Consider the following 14,604-nt stretch of genomic DNA (forward strand, 5'->3'; position numbering starts at 1 on the left):
TATCTAGTGTCTCACCTGATATACATTCACATTAAGTACCTCTAGGATACCTATTATAGATATTTTGCAGTAACTGGAAAAATTGTTTTGTCCCTGATTTCAAGTCAGATGTTAAACTGGAGAAAGCTGCATTTGTTAGCAGTGAGGCTCTTTATAAATACAGTCCTTAGAGTCATAATAACCAGTGAAAATGGAAAAAGTTACCCACGAAAAACCCATTTTCAGTTTCTTGATGTGATATGTGCATCATTATAACAAGAATGAAGCGAGAGGTAAGGGGGGGAATGATCAGAAAACAATTTACTTGATCTGTATGCTGGATCATCATTTCCCACATCACAACACAATAGTAAAATGGGCTAGATTATTAGGCTAAATTAATTGTAGTTAGAGATTGCAGTATGATAGCAGAATTCAAATCTGCTGCCCAATATCAACACTGTCTGTGCAAATAGAATAAATGAGAACTATCTTTGTGATTATGTATCAATATTGCCAAGACAACACTGACTACGTTTACATGCACACTAATATTCCGATTATGGCAATATTCCGAATTTGAAACACATCATGTAAACAGCATATTCCATTTGGATATTCTAAATGAGGACTTATTGGGAATGTAGCATTTTCCGGTGAAAGCGACAGTCGTATGAGTTAGTTCCTACATGAAGCTGCTCACGACAAGGTCTGTGGATTATCTTGAGTAACTGGGTCATGATTTCTGGAAAGAGACATTGCTGTTGAGTTTTTCAAATGTATTTGTACTGTAGAAACATGGAGGTGCAACATGGCGGTCTCCGTGGAAGGGGACCCGCTCCCTCTGCAGGTAAAAACGGCTCATTCTAAGGTAATGAAAACACAACGATTCATATTTTCAGGTGATTATACACTATTTAAAACATACTATTATAATTATTATTTTCCATTTCTGCCAATAGCGCCTCCTAAATGTGACACACTGGACCTTTAAAACATGTGGGCTATGTCGATGTTATTTGGGTTTGAGGAGAATTCTTTGGACATGTGAACAGTGCATTCAGAATATGCAACTCAACTGAGGCAAAAGGCACAGTGTCACAAACTGCAGTAGTTTTTGCTGCAGTTTGTGACACTGCCTTTGCCTGTTTACGGTCAGCTCTGTGCGTTGTACACAAACCAACTAGCCAACGGTTTGCAAGGCTGCAGTAGAGACGCATGCACAAAACAAAAGGAAGAAAACGCACTTACTTTTAAACATTATGAAAGACTTTGATATCAACAGGTTTTTGGATAGATTTTTGGTGTAGCAGTAGGACGTTTGACATTACGTTAATTGGAGTATGCACCGCTGCATGTAAACAGGAATATTAGTGGAATATTCTTTTTCATTATCCATGTAAACAGCTTAGTAGGAATATTGTCTTTTAATAAGGGCAAAAACCGTAATGTTTTGTGCATGTAAACATAGTCATTGAGGGAGATGCATTCTTTGTGTGTTTGAGGCGACCATTTTAACCTTGTTATTGCTTACACTATCCTGTTATTTATCTCTTTCATTTCTTTGTCTTCATTTTGTCAGTTCCTGTTGCAGATTACAGGGGTCTGTTGATTTGTTCAGATCTGAGTCATGAAAACCAAATTGCCCCAGCTGCACATGACAAATCTTGAAATCCAGACATGATGGCCAAATTGGTCCTAAAAATGACAACGTGACCCTGGTGTTTAGATTGGATAAAAGCCTGGAAGGATTTTCCCCACACAGGATAAACACTGTAAAGCTCCTAAGATTTCCTGTTCTATAAAACCTCAGAAAATGCTAGAAATGCTTTTTCTAACTGTTGGCAGTTGTGAATCCAGAGTGACATGCAGGTGTTTAGCAACATCATAGAGTGCAACACTGCTGACTGGATTAAATGATGTGTCATACCAGACATGTTTGTAAGTTGTGGGCTAAGTGGGAGCAGGATGTCTGCCTTGACACAGTTTGGTTGGCCCATAGGGGAGCTACAGGCGGTCTGTGCATCGCTGGGAATTGTCATCATCTACATGACAATGAAAAACAGTGCCATAGCTGCAAAAACAGCATATATAAACGCTAATAGCAACAAAGCTATCCTCTGGTGGATGTCATTTTAACACATACACAGACAGTAATTTTTCTACAACACTGCAGTGATTACGAAGAGCAATAGTAGCATGTGATCAGGCTACTGCCCAGATTTTTTGTTAGAGCTCTGTTTTCCTCATAACAAGAAAGAAAAACAACTATTTATTTTTTTATTGTCTATCACAACAATCTCTCAGGTCACAGAGGATGAATGCACCTCTGGCAACAAATTACATGTGTTGTGAACTAGAATTTCTCCAGTGTATTTGTTGGCCAGATTAATTAAAGCTGAACATGGCTTTTGTGAACAATTGGTAATCAGTGTATGTCAGTGCCAATTATGCTGAATCGTGCTGAAAATAAATAGCAGTGTTCACTGAAACTGTTTGTGGGAGCTGTCTCAAGCATTGCATCTGTAGAACCACTGCAGCACTGATTGGGAAAAGTTAATGTAGACACCAGCTGAATTCCTTATTGAGCATGTATCTTTTAGTTACATGTGCCTGCCATCCATTTACAAAAAAGACAGAAAGGGTAAGGCTTGTGATATTCTACATTTTGTGCTTTTGTCAACATGCAAAGAACAACACCAACAGTGAACTGATCCTAGTATTGTCTGTGTAGCCAAAGCCTGATATAGCCTAAAGCAGCTTATTCCTCTGGGCTACATTTTTGTCCAAAAACTATTAAACACAAATCATTGAGCCACACCATTGAACTGTGTGACATGATCCTTTATTATTAACATTACATTATCATTAACATTGGCACTGTAGTTTATTTTGACTCAATCCCACATACACCGTCCAGGGTGTATGTGTATGCAAGCATGGTATTTTCCCTGATTATTAGGTTAAAAATGCTGTGCTTGTATCCTGTTCTGTGTTGCCTACTTTGTCAGTTCATTCAGTCAGTCAGTCATTCCCATTACGCCGGCTGGCGCACAGGGTACCAAGAAAATCCCTCCACTTCTGTCTGTCTCTGGCCTTCTTCTCCATGGTTCCCCAGCTTTGTTGGTGGTGCTATAGCTCTCTCGCAATACTCCTGCGCCATGTTATTTTGGGCCTCCCTCTCTTTCGTTTACCCTCTAGGGTCCAATGTAATGCAACTTTGGGAATTGCTGTTGTTTCCATTGGGAGCACATGTCCAATCCAGGTCCAGGTCCTGGATTGTCAGTTCATTACGTCCATTAAAAAGTGTGTGACAGCGATCCCACAGCAATAAGCCCCGAATCATTACTGTACAAGACGCCTCCTTTTCGTCCTGTCTCTATGTCATTATTCATAACATGCGGTCGATTTGTAGTCTAATAATGTATGAGCTCTTTGTGATACCAAAGAACATAAATATACACATAAGAAGCATTAAAGTGAAAACTTCTGTCAGTCACCAGAATTTGATTTCCCCATGTGGGTCCTGATGATGCAGGATGACAATCGCCAAAACTGTCCAATTAGTGAGTTACCTGTCAGTCTGTATAACTTCGTGTTCACACCTCTTGGTTCATTTGTAAAAAGTCAGTGTGAACAGGAACCGGACCAGAACTAAAATGCAACAATGTAACTTGGTCATTTTTTCCGTTGGTCTGGACCAAATGAACCGAACTACTGAAAGCACCCCAACACATTGTTTGTTTGGGCTTTTCATGGGATTTGTTGACCACAAAAAAATATACAATTAGCCTTATTCTTTAACAGTTTTAGTTTTTAAAAATGTAAAATTTGCATAGCAATCCACCACATCCTTGCTTAAACGTTTGAGCATCAAATATTATACTAAGAATCTACAGCCATGCTAGTAGCTCTGTGAAGTTGTACTTAGATACAGCAGTATATTTCAGTCTGGACCAAACAGACCGAAATTGCCATCTCTAGAGCCATGCCGCTAGCTTGGCTAAAAAGAAGACACTGGGAGTCAGGAGATCAGGGTAGGATCCATCTGTATGTCTCAGTTGTGCTTTCTTGACTTGATTTCCGTTAAAAGACACGGAAAGACTGCTCGTCTCTAGAGGTACATATGTAAGTCCACAGTTCGACATCAGTGGAAAATTACAGTAATTGATATTAATTTGAAATGTTTGTTCCAGGTTGGCTGATTGTTCAAGGACAGAAGAAGACAGTTTGTGGTGGTGGTCAGAGCGATTAACTTACTCGGAAAGGTCAGTGTCCTTCAACACCTGCCCTCCATCAGTGTCATATCAGTGAGAGCGGTTTGCAAAGAACTGGTTCAGTTTAAACAATACAGCTTTTTACTTTCTAATTCCTGCCTATTGACATATTTCCGGAGCTGCAGGTCATTTTGCTTTATCTCTCTATCAATATGAGTCAGAGAAGGAATCTGGGACAAAGCTGTTTTTCCAGAGTGAGACAGAAAAGAGAAAATGTAAGTGACCAGAGAGTTACACCCAACACAGCCTTTAACATCTTTGACTGATCATTAGCAAGACAGTGCTCAAGTGTTGGTGCTCAAGCTCAAGAAGGGTCAACAGGAAAGGTCCACTTGGATTTGCTTCCGTAGACATTTGAATGGCCGTTATAAATAATGAAAGAGCCTTTGGAAAGGGGTTTCAACAGAAAGGTTTACTCTGGGCGTGGAGTCTAAAGGCTGTTGAGGGTCAACAATGAAGGTCAGTGGCTGATGAGAATGTCATTAGTTTTCGAGGTCATAAACCAAAGTATTGGACAAATTCAAATTTGGACCGGATGATGGTGCTAGATGAATTTCAGAGGATCACAAATGTAATACATTTCAACCTGAGGGAGACATGTATTTCTGTACCAAATTTCTTAACAATCCATCCAACAGTTGTCAAGGCATATCACTCAAAACCACCAAAGTCAACCTCATTGTGGCGCTAGAGAAAAAGTCAGGGGATCACCAAAGTTTGAGTTATTTCAGTCTGGACTAAAGTGGTGGATCAACTTACAAACCGACAACTAACATTGCCATTCCTATAGTAGAACCACGGCGTTAGCATGGCTACTAAAAACATGAGAATTGATATTTTCAGCTTTATATTGGCAGACAATGCAACTTTTTTTTATTGTGAATCACTTTTTGCCAAAATGGCCTCAACAAGCCTCAACAGCACTGTTCTCAAACAGCTTCAATTCATAACAGGCCTACTGGGCCTCTTTGGAAAGTGTGTGCAAAGACAGACGAGCATGCTTTTGGTTAAAGTCTCATATTGCTGAAGTATTTCATGTATTTTGGTATCTTACTGTCTTGTACCAGGAGAAGTTCAACTGGGAGTATTTGAGTCAAGAATTCAATGTGGTGGGAATGTACCCAAGTACCAAACAACCTCCAGCTGTCTGAAATGAGTATGTGATATTATTAGCATCAACTGTCAGGGACTCATTTAAATACACTTTGTCTCACATTATATTTGACGTAACAAGGAAAATCCCAAACGATTTTAGTGTATTTTTAGTGTATCATTTGAATGCTCTCGCCTTTGCAGTGCACCTATCTCCTTTGTGAATGTGGCTCACGATGCGGACACAAATGCTGACTTGCTTTGATAGTCAGCAGAGCTTACTAATTCCCTGCCAGCAGCTCCAGTGGTTTTTCTTTGTTTTCCACCAAACTGCTCTCTCTCTCCTCTGTTTGTGGTTGTGTCATGTTAGATGTGTGATGGAATTCTGCCAGTTTCCCAAGATGATTACACCAGTGTGCACTGTGTTCCATCATTGGCATGGCTCAAATCCTGTCTTAGAGAAGAAAATTCATTATGGATGCGAATCAGTCCAGTGCAATCCCTTTAGAGTCCCACGATCGCACATTGTCATGCTTGCACAGCTTGTGTGTAATCATGTCAGACTGACAGACAGACAGACAGATAGGCAAACAGGTAGGGCAGGATGACAGACATGAAGCCCAGACACAGAATGGTCAGGCAAGCAGATGTACACAGGACTGGTACAAAACAGATACAAGGTTTGAACGATGGATGAGGACTTTACTCAGCAGCCTCTGAAATTGGGTTTCTAACTTTGTTTTCACATCCCAAAATGTAATAAAACGTATATACCATAAAGCATCTGTCCCTCTTTCAGGTCAAGAACTTGATCCAGATCTCCGTATGCAGAATTAGGCTTGGCGAGTACAGCAGGGTTTATTTTCTCTTTTGGCCATCAGAAACTTTGGCCAGTGAGCCTGCCAGAGGATGTTGAGCCCAGCTGTTGGACTTCATCACTGCCTGGTGTCTGTGGTGTCCACTCAGAATCCCATCTATGACCAGAGTTCTTTAGTCAGTCAATATTAGAGTCCCCATCTTTAGATGGGTCAAAGACGAAAAAGGGTTATCTAGCATCCAAAAATTAAAAGTACAATACAATTTACCCTTTTTTACTGTACATTATTTTTCATGTTTACATAAATATTTCTGTTACACCGAATTACCATGTTTTGTTACTCTGAATGTCATTTTGTCAAAATGACATATAAAATGTTATATTGTAATTATTGCATTATTAGTAGTATTAGTCTGTATCTTTAAAGACAGAGATGATTATGTAGTATCAACACCTTTGTTAATAAACATTCCTGAATACTGAGTAAATCAAAGCAAAGCAGATGTTGATGAAATAATAATTTTAACAGCAATGTCATTTTTAACTGAACAATTTTTACAAGGGGCTTGACAAAGCCAATTTAAAAATGTAACTCAGTTGTAACAGGTATTGCATTCTGAGCATATGATTTAAGAACTTACAAATGGTTATGGTACTTTAAAAACAACAGATCGTTACATAAAATCATTTTCTTCATCAACATATGTCCAGGTCCTGGTTCCTGGGTGATCAGGATTATTACCCAAAGCAGCCTGCTTTATCCTCTGAGAACTATACTACATGTGTGCTGTCTATTCCTGCATTTAGTGAACTGACATAACATACATTCTAGACTACAAGTTGCATCTTATCTTCCAGAAAGAAAATGCCGTTAGTACAAGCTATCAAGATGGGTGTTTTGGGTGGTTAAATTGTTTATCTTAAAACTGTGATATAGGGAGGTGGGACGCTTAGTGCCAGAAACTATGCTAAACTGCTCTCCTGATTATTGCAAGACAGTACTTTTCTCCTCCCCTTGCTAGCAACTCCTCTCTATGGTCTGCACTAATTTTCTCCCTGTGCCTTTATGAGAGGGCACCTTCAAAGAAAAAATGACAAAAATGCATTAATAGTAATAATAGTAGTAATTATTTATTAAGTTGAAGACGTATTTAAGCACTAAATGTCTTTCATGTATGTGATCTACAAATAAGATTAAATTTTCTATATATACACACATATTGTCATTCAGTGTAATGGATGACACTGTGGTGTAACAGAGAAGTTGTATGACATAACTTTTATTTCATTACATTTTGCAGGCTATCACCTGGCCACCTATATCAAACAATGACCTTGACAAATAAAGTTAATTGTAATTATTAAGATAAACATATGTTTTTAAAATCTAACAGGTGTTTTTTGACATTTCACTGAATGACCTGGGTTACCACATGGTGAAAAGGTGAAATTATCAAATATTTAAGAGAGATTAGTTTATCTTGCTGCAGCACCACAGGGGTCTTTGGGGTCCTCTTGATGATGTCACATTTTTGATCGCTTCTTGACTTTGTTACACTGAATGCCCACTCAAGAAATGCATATTTGGAACAAAAGTCCACAGGTTATTTCAATGCTTTCAAAAAATAGCAGGATGCTATAATTTTAGTGTAACATGGCCAACATTCATGAGAACATGCTAATAAATACTATTTGTACTTTGGCTTGGTATTTTATATGTTTATTTAAAGATGTAATAGTAAAATTGAAGTGCGGACCATTACGCTGAATGCAGTTTTGAACATTATTTCACCCATATTTTGACATTTTATTTTCCCAAAAGTTATTTAAAACAATAATGTAGATACAGTAGAATTATTTAATATATTATTATATTAAGTATTTTCTGTGCTGTATTTGAGCTAATCTTCACATTTTGTAACATTTGTAACATTCCTGGGAATCTTACTTTAAAGTTTAAAATCTGTATTAATTTTCTGTATATCTACTAATTACTTACGGCTTTTTAATAATACATCTGCACATGCTCTTTAGCAAGAATCAGTTGCATGTTCAGTGGCTTCATGTTTCATATCCAGCGTAAGAGTGTGTTTTGGGGAATCTTACTGGGAGCTGAACCAATGTGGCTCTACTTAACTTGACCCATACAATGTGCCTTAAAATATATTTTTGGTAAATCCCAGATCTTAGAACTCTAAAAAAGAGACCCAATATAGGATTTTTGGGGAGAAAAGTGGGTGAATCTCTCCTATAAATTACAGCTAGGAGTTGCTGCTCAGTAATCTGGGCTGTAATTTTGGGACATCAGCACTTGCGTCATAGACGGCCTAAAGTTATATTGCTTGGGCTTTTTTGGTGTGTGTGTGTGTGTGTATGGTCCCTGTCAATGGAATAAGTTACATGCAGGGATGTGGATGTGGGAAAGGGTGTGGATGAATTGGGAGGGAGCAGATCTATGGTGTTTCTTTACTTTTCCTTGCATTTTCTATTGATGATTGATTCAGTTGATGCTCCACCACAGTGGCTGTCGTGCTCGAGTGAGTATTTCATACAATTGTAGACAATGAAATGTTTGTCATGCTCTTTCAGAGATAAGGCTCTTCACCCAAAAATCAGTCATTTGCAGCCATTAAGTTAGAAAATGTATTTGAAAACACACCTTAATGGCTAATTGAAAACCTTTTGATTATTTTATGACTATTTCTTTTTAGAAACGCAGCCCTGAGGTAGGATCTAATGAACCCAATAAAAAGGCTCCTGTTCCAATTCCCTCTTTATTGTATTCTGTGTTCAAGTGCTCCCGCACTGTCTGCACATCTGTCAATCTTCTGATTTGTGTGTGTGTGTGTGTGTGTGTGTGTGTGTGTGTGTGCGTGCATGCAGGTGCCTCTTTACTTGTGCGTGAGCATGTGTCTTGTAAGGCAGATTATGAGTGCGCAGCACGCATTCTCTGATTTCAATCCAAAGCCGCCTGGCTGGCCCACCGGAGAGCAGCGGTTTGTATTCATAAACATCATGCAGATCGATCCCTTGATTTGTTTCCACAGCCAAATCAGTCTGGGGGTCTGCCTGTCTAATTCACTCTCTGATTGGTTATCTGTTTCCTATTATTTTGATCCAAACTATGTGCCCATGAGATAGTTGAAGTAATAGCACTGCATTGATTTATATACATTCTCCTGTTGTAGATAATGAGTCTGCTTCTTGCAATGTATTCTTTGTTCTTTCCTGTACAGAGACTCTTGGCAGAGTTGGGTAAACTAGTGGGGAGATATTATTGAAGCTGTTAATTTGTCTAATCTTACATCTCATGTATTCACATCCCAGTCTCTTTAAATGTTGTTTGTCTTAATATGAGTGCATTTCAATAACATGCTTATTATACAATATGTGCTAACATCTGAACATTTACTGAAATATATCACTACTATTTGACAAAAATGTATCTGTACTTACAACAAAAGTAAGGTCCTCCCCAGGTCCTTCATTACAGAGGAGCAGATCGGAGGGAGGTTTGGGGTTACCAAATTTGCAATGATACTACTGGGCTGCCAACATGCACAAAATTGTACACTGGGCCTTCTATCCTGAAACTCAGTGGTGCCAACTGGAATCACATTCATGTTACTCTTCCTCCTTAAATGCTTTGGTATGCCATGCCAACAGACTTAAACCCAAACAGTACACAGATAATCCGATAGTAATATCCACTTTGAAAATCTGGCAATAAATCAAACAACATGTGGCTGGAAAACGATCCCAAAACACCCCAATATGTAAAAATGAACTATTCAAACCCGCTAAGATTGATGCCAGATTCTCTCATTGAGACAGACAAGGTCTTAGTACAATTGGTGATTCCCATAGTGAAGGTACATTCTCCAGCTTCACCCAGTTGCATATGGCTTTCAACCTTCAGCAATCTGACCTTTTCGGGTACTTTCAAATTCAGCATTTCCTCAAATCAAACACACCCTCTTCAGGAATTTAGAATCTTTTGCCGGTGACAAAAATGACAAAGTGGCATATTTAGTTTTAATATGACCTCCCAGCTCCAGATACACCTCCGGCTTTGCTGAAGATTAAAACAGAATGGGAAACAGAACTTGGCATTATCATGCCTGACTAGTGGACTAAGGACTGCAAGTAATGTAATCTTGTTCATCAGCAAAATTTTAACTCATACAATTCAACATAGTTCATAGGGTATGCTACAGTAGGCTCACCAAGATATACCCAAATATGGCTGACACTTGTGACAGATGTCCCCAGGCTCCTTGTAATCTGACTCATGTGTTTTTGTCATGTCCGAGACTGTGGGAGTACTGGATGTCGTATTTTAGAGTCATCTCAGTAATATTAGAACAAGTAATAGAACCATCCCCACAGATAGCTATATTTGGTATACCTGGAGCTGGCAAAAACTTTCTGTAAAGCAAGCAAATGTAATGTAATTTACCTCTCTAATAGCTTGTCGGAGAATACTTTTATTATGGAAGAAACCGTTGCCCCCATCACCTACTTCATGGCTGCGTGATACAATGTCTATTTTGGAGTTGGAAAAGATAAAAGTCTGAACTCCCTTTCTCCAGAATGACTACCTGGGTGGGACGATTAATACAATTTATCAGCTGAACCCTACATTTTGGCAAAGCATCTCCCAACAGCTTGTTATGCACTGCATTATTCCCATACATATATGCCAACACTCTTTTAATTTTAAAATTTGTGTTTTTTTACACTAATGTACCTCATTCATTATTATTATTATTATTGTTGTCAACTGTTATGTGTTTTTTTTTATTATTGTCATTATTGTCATCATAATTCCATTCCTCAACCTAAGATAAGGAGCTCAAAGACTGGGGGTTCATTATTGGTTAATTATTGGAACAATTCATGTCACTGTATTGTTTAGGGATGATTCCTAAAATGCCCATAAAATTTTATTTAAATGTACGACTTCTATACTCACTGAGTATAAACACAAAACCCCGAATCGACATTGTCCTTTGATAAGTAAATAGTAAATGGCTGCATTTATATAGCTCTTTTATCCAAAGCGTTTTACAGCGTCATTCACACACACACACACACACACACACACACATAGACACACCGATGGCAGTGAGCTATGCAAGGTGCTGGCTTGACCATTGGGAGCAATTTGGGGTTAAGCAACTAAAACTCTTGATTAAGCTCAGGGAAATATCATTGTCACGGTTGCGTAACATTAGTTGCAGGTCTGCGACAGGACACGAACACCAGTCTTCTGCATCAAAGTCAGACAAGCTACACACCCATCCACCACCTCAATTCCGTCACATTCTGCTACATTTTCTAGTGGAAATTTGGCCCAAAAATTTGTTAAAATCGGGTTAAATCTGTACAGTGTCTGCTCAGCTTTGCTTGAGTGGAAACAGGACACGATTCTTTGTGGGAGGAAACTTTGGTGGTAAAGCTTTATATGGTCATTAATTAAGATGAAAATAAGCTGTTTCATCATTGAAAACCAGGTTTTGGAGATGCTGGCTTGTATACAGTCACATGTGATCACCTGTTGTGTTTCTACAGATAAAAGGTTCTAAGTGAAGCTCTTTATATTAATGGTATCATAGGAAAGGACTGAAAAGTAGACTTTAAGCCACTGACCAAAGTTTCACCCCTCTTTTGTGGAACACACACATGCTGCCTTTGACTCAGGAGGAAGCCAGATGTTGCAATGTTCAAATGAACACTGGAACTTTCCCTGCCAAACCCTAATTTGCTGTTTACAGGATGACTTCATTCTAGCAGATCCCACTTCTGACAGCACTCACCATATATTATGCAGACCGAAACCATCCATCACTGCTCTGAACTGCTGGAGCATCAGAGAAAACTACATTTCTGCAATCAGCTTTTTGTAGCTACATCTTAAAAAGGTGTATTCGGACCACCATGGTGAAGTCAGACAGATCTCAAGTTGTTTTGTTCTTTCAACACCAGCTCATCCCAAGAGATATTTACTGAAATGTTTCCTGTCCTTTGTTGATGGGTTAATCATTAAGGTCACTCTCTCTGCAGGCACTACTTTTCTGAGTGACAGATAACACAAAGGAGAAAATGAAATGACATTTGATATTATTTGCTTTCCTTTTCAAACTGTCATATCAGAATGTCACAGAAGGACATCTCTACATTTCAAGCATCAGTACAGACAACCTTAAAGAGACCTTAAAGAACACTGACAATGTTGAGACTTTATAGACACGGACTGACCCTGTTCAAGAATCTGGACTTTCTCATATTCCCAGTAGAAAAAAAGAACAGTTGTGGTCATCCTGAACTGAAGCGACCCCTCAGTCTGGGTAAATTGATTCTAAAACGAGACCAGCGACTGAGACCATCATGCCTAACGACCTGCGTTGTTTTCCATTTGATCATATCTGAACGCTCCCCCTTTATACACCATACATCTTGTCTGACTGAAAGAAAAACAACCTTGCGTTGGTCTATATCCACCATGTGGGATGCAATGAAAATAACTCTGGATTCAGATTGCATCAGGTAATTACTGCTACAGTCATTACTTTTATGCCTAAGTTTATCTGCTGAGGTGGGGAAATATTCCTATCAGCAGAGATGGCAGATGAAAGGCCGACATTCACTGCGAGCTGCGGCATCACTGGCGAAAGTTATGCATTTCGAGATATGCGTCTCTGCTGTCACTGCTGTTTCTGTGACTTGTCAAATAAAAGCAATTAATCTCACTGAGAATCTCTTTTTTTCAATGATAATTGTGAGAAAATAATTTGTCCTGATGACATTGGTGCAGAGAAATATCAGCTGAAAGGAAAAAACATCACCTAAAAGAGTTACAAAAACAGCTTCTTTCCATTTCTGTTTTGTCTAGAGTCTATTTCTTTTTTTAATTGGAGCATTTTTCTTCTTTCTGTAAACAATCAACGAATGTACTTTCTTCCATAGCATATTTCATTAGGTACACTTCCTCCTTTATGTGTATAAATGGCTTATTCATCTAGACAGTGACTCATGTTTAAATACAGTACAATTATAAAGCATTCAGTCAACATTGAGAGGTTTGGTTATTGTTTAACTAAACAGTAGAAAGGGTAGGACGTGTGATTTAAGAGACTTTGTACAGAAAATTATTGTTGTGCCAGACATACCGGGTCCAGCATCAACCATCCTCACACTACAGTGTGTGCAGTTTATGGAAAATCTGCAATAGCAAAAAACATCAAGCCAAAGAAAACACCATGTTGTTGAAAGAGGTCAAAGAAAGGCAAGACTCATGAAAGCTAACAGGTGGGCCACAAGTATGCAAATGCATCTCTGGATGACATCGGTATGACTGCAAGGTGTAAATTCGCTGTAACATGGATCCTTGAATCCACCCTAGCACCACAAAATGATATTCAAATGTTTTCCTCGTTGACATTTGGCCTCTACGAACCAATTCACCTTTATTTGACAGCAGCAAAGCTAAAACTCTTGCTGACAGCGTGTACAGTATCTGGGCATGGTAACAATCTTTAACAGTCCGTTTTTAGGAGAATCCTTGAGGAGAAAAATATATAAATTTGCTCTCAAGATGCTTCTGAATCAGGACAGTGACTTCATTTCAGTCCATATCTCAGAGGATGAGGTAATAAGTAAGTAAGTGGTGCTTGCAACATGAATTTGCCATCAAACACGGTCTACACAGGAGACGCAGTGTGAGCAGCACGTTAGCAGAGCAGCTTCATTGCTGCTCCAGTGTTTACACAGGATGCGTTCAGGCACAGTATTGAGTGTGGGTCACCTCGCTCAGAGCCCAATACACAATCCCTGTTGATACACATGTAAAACACAAGCAAATAGACTTCTATTCATGAATAGCACAAGTTAAACAAGAGCTGTTACGCAGCCTATGTAGACAGCTGTACTGATAAAAATAGGAGCCTATCTATTCCATCAGACGCGTGTGGGAAGTATAGCTGAAAATGTCGCTGAAACCCTGTATAGCCACACTATAGCAGCTTTGTAAGGCTGTACTTAGGCAAAGCAGTGTTTCAAACTTTATTCTAACGTGAACATGCTAACGTGCTCAATGAGAAACTGCTAACATGCTAATCTAGCAGATCATAGTTACCAGGTTTACCATCTTAGTTTAGCCTGTGAGCATGCAAACATTTGCTCATTAGCACTAAAGACAAAGTACGGCTGAGGCTGATGAGAATTTACTTAGTTAGCAGGCATTTGGTCATCAACCAAAGTATTGGACAAACTGGAATTTTGACCTGATGATGGGGCTAGATGAAAAGTCAGGTGATCACCAACATCATTAGCACTTATCCTCTAGGGACCATGAATGTCGGTACAAAATGTCATGGCAATCCATTAAATAATTGTAAAGATGCTTCAGTCTGGACCAAAGTGGTGAACTGGCCAACT

At 38.9% G+C, this 14,604-nt stretch overlaps 1 long non-coding RNA gene across 1 annotated transcript; it reads left to right on the forward strand.

Annotated features, from left to right (window-relative positions):
• Window positions 1–634: 634 nt before the first annotated feature.
• LOC122866892 lies at window positions 635–6,415 on the forward strand. Its single transcript, XR_006375823.1, has 5 exons — window positions 635–688; window positions 774–829; window positions 4,176–4,247; window positions 4,418–4,471; window positions 6,148–6,415. It is a non-coding gene; the product is annotated as an uncharacterized LOC122866892 (long non-coding RNA).
• The last annotated feature ends 8,189 nt before the right edge of the window (window positions 6,416–14,604 follow it).

This window comes from Siniperca chuatsi, linkage group LG19 (genome assembly GCF_020085105.1).
Source record: "Siniperca chuatsi isolate FFG_IHB_CAS linkage group LG19, ASM2008510v1, whole genome shotgun sequence".
In the NCBI taxonomy this organism is placed as follows: Eukaryota; Metazoa; Chordata; class Actinopteri; order Centrarchiformes; family Sinipercidae; genus Siniperca; species Siniperca chuatsi.